At 38.0% G+C, this 3,356-nt stretch overlaps 1 pseudogene; it reads left to right on the forward strand.

Moving 5' to 3' along the window:
- The first annotated feature begins 239 nt into the window (after positions 1–239).
- LOC149519578 (uncharacterized) lies at positions 240–2,397 on the forward strand (annotated as a pseudogene).
- The last annotated feature ends 959 nt before the right edge of the window (positions 2,398–3,356 follow it).

Raw genomic sequence — 3,356 nt, forward strand, 5'->3', positions numbered from 1 at the left:
CAACCAAAAAAGAGATTACTTTGCTTCATCGACCCAAACCTTGTCGTTGGGCTTGTTCTTCAAGACGTAGCAATTCAGCAAGAATACCCTTTACACAAAATATCTACATATATCTACATATACCCTTTACCTAGACCTTGTTGTTTGGCTTCCCCTTTCTGCCATCTTTGCTCCCTAACCTATACAAACCTGGCTCAGTTAAAGTGAATACAAAAAATACCCTTTACACAAAATATCGACATATATTTTAAATAGCATGTATTTATGTCCCAACAAGAGCATCATTGATGATAAAAAAATTTGTATTTAAATTTGTCAACCCAACAAATGGAGACAAAAAATTAGTACGGAAGAAAAATGCTAGGAGGATTATGAGAGACTGGTGAACTCTGCAGCTTAAAATTCAGTACACCATGATAGCTTCCTGCCACTTCTTTTTCTAGCTACCAAGAATCTAAAATAGACCTTCAACTTGGCCATTTCCTTAAACTCATGCTGCTTTCGGTTAATATATCTAAATCCAAATCAAGATTTCACATACACCCTTCCTTAAGTAGATGCTAAAAGTAAAACAAGCAAGCTATGGCTTTGATTTTTTGGCATAATAGATTATATTTTTGCATAACTAACCAAGATGTCATTGAAAATAAAAACAGTTGTCCTCCTTTTGCCAAGAGATTTGCCCAAAACAAATCATTCAAGAGCAGCGAGCTTTCTGATTTAAGAACAAAGTCAAGTAAAAAAGAAGCTGAAGTAGTTAGAGAACCTTCCCAGAAACATCTAAAGAGGCTCACCATGCAGTGCTCAGCTCCAATTTCCATCATTCAGGCCCATAGCCTTGCGAACTTGATGGCAGTAAACATTTACGAATTAAAGCCATGTGTTCCGTAAATGCAAATGGTAATGACTTTACATCAAAGATCTTGTTCTGTACCTCGTGTGGCAAAGATAGAAATTAATTCTTCCAGAAGCAGAAATCTAGAGGAGAGAAAGCTAAATGCAACATCCGTAATGTCTGCTACAAATGAGCTTGCAAAGAATCAGACCCAAAAGTAAGGTTGCATCCGAAAAAGTATGAAGCACTTCACCTTTCCGTCGTTTTACCTTCAGCATGGGTAAGATGGGCAAAAGTTTCGACCCCAAAAATACCTCAGGTGAGCTCAATATTGAGTTCTGCCAAGATTGATTTAGAGAACCCCGTTGCTTGTGGTGTTGATACTTCTTGTGTTGATAAACTCAATGCCAAAAGCAAAGCCCCTTCAAGAAAACTATTAGACCCACTTCTGAAAGCAAAGGCAGTTAATTGTCGTAATTTTACCAACCAATTACAGGACTCAATATTAACAGAAGGTGCCTGTAAATCCTCAGAACGAATAAGACATTCAACTGTGACTGTGCAGTCAGCAAAAATGAAATGAGATTCAATCAGTCATTGCACAATCAATGTAAATGATTCATCATAGACGAATAGTATGAATTTTCAGCAGTTCAAGCCCTCCTCAGAGTTCAAGTTAATGGGTTGCTACCATTCACGTTCGCTGTTGATAATGAGAGCAATATGCTTGCTGCTATAGTGAAATGTTAAGTGCCTCAGGAAAGGGTGACTGGGTATGCATTTACATGTTCTTTGCCATTCAAGAAGTCAGTTAAAAGAATCGAAGGTGTATAAATCAAGGAGGGAAAGGTAAAGGTCAGGTTTATGTCCCCAGTGTTGTTGCCCAAATGAAGGTTTGTGGTTTTAAATTTTCTCATTTGTCCGGGTCAAACCATGTGGCTCAATTTAGCATTAGAGAATTTGTTCTTTTTTTACCTTATGTAGACATCTTATTTCGTTCGGATTATTCTCAAACTTCTAATTAATTTAAATTGGACTTTTGACCTAATCTATGTGATTTAAATTTATCATCTAAGTATTAGGCTCATTATATTTTTTTTTTTACTCAAAACAAGCCCATTTATTTTTATTATTTTATTTATTTATTTTTGCTTTTATTATTTTTCTGGAAATAAAAAAATTTTAAAAAAATAAAATAAAAGGAAATGATAAGATTTTTTAAATTCATTTGCTCGTTGAAATCAAAATTCAGATTGAAGGGGACAGTATGCTCAGTTTTTGACCTGAAATCCTATCTTCATCCTCTTTATTTAAATTGTTGTGCAGAACACCAAAACGAAAAAAAAATAGAGGAAAAACAGAGAAAAACCAGTCAGCCATCTCCAATCCACCGTAGCTCCACTGTATTCATAAAATCTCCCATCCCACCACTACCAATTGCAGAAGCTAACCGATTTAGCTACCACCCTCACCCTTTGCTGCCATCCACTACCTATACCAGTCACCAAACATGACCTTATCCTCCCACCATTCGAGCCACAGTGACCAGCAAATCAGTTTGAAAATAACAAAGTCGCTCACATAGCCATTTAGAGTCAGCATCTAAAATGACCACCACCTCACCATCTCCTTTGTTGGAACACCCCTGCCTCAATTGAAAGCACTCATTATCAGAGACCAAAGCTCAGCAATTTCATCAGGATACCACACCTAGTAATTGACTATACTCAGCAATCACAAAAACAGTCAACTCAAACACACAAGCAAACACAATTTCAAAGAAAACCAAAGCCACATCACCAAAACCATCAACAGTCCACTCACCCAACAATCAGAAAAATCACTAGTTAGCAACAGAAATCCCATCGCCCACAGAAACCCATATCAACAACACACCCAGAGAATGAACAAAAAAAGTAATCGAGCTACATCCAAACCCCTTCCGCCATTATCCTTAACTCTACACCAATTATCCGCTATCAGTAAGCCCTATCAACACAAGCCAAAAAACCAGAGCAAAGTTAGAAACGAAAAAACCCAAAAAAAACAAAGCCATGTTTCTTTCTTTGGGTTTCGGCTCGATTCTCTTCTAGGGGGTTTTGGGTCTTAAAAACTTGTAACGAGGCAGCCAAGGCAAGGAGAACAACATACCTTGGGAGACGGCCATAGAAGCGGTAGAAGAGAAGGTCTTGGGGTTTGAATTCGTAACTTTCAAGACCCGATATAGGGAGTTGGAGGCGTTTTCAATGAAAACTAATGGCACCACGAGAAAGAGGAGGCCAAAATGGGCTTCGGCGTGAAACAAGGTAAAACCAGTTGTCGGCCGGAGACGGGTACGCCGACGATGGCGGCGGAGCATAGTCGGATTCTGGGTGTTTGAAAATCAGCGGTTCATTTTCTTCTGATAGCGCTGATTTTAGAGAGAAGCTGGAGAATGTTAATGCACAGAGAGATTGTGGGGAAGGAATAAATGAAAAAAAAAAGCTTGAAAACAAGAATTTTATAGCATAAATAAAACGTT

This window comes from Durio zibethinus, chromosome 3 (assembly GCF_047325235.1).
Source record: "Durio zibethinus cultivar Kanyao isolate XHJ-2024 chromosome 3, ASM4732523v1, whole genome shotgun sequence".
NCBI classification, from domain to species: domain Eukaryota; kingdom Viridiplantae; phylum Streptophyta; class Magnoliopsida; order Malvales; family Malvaceae; genus Durio; species Durio zibethinus.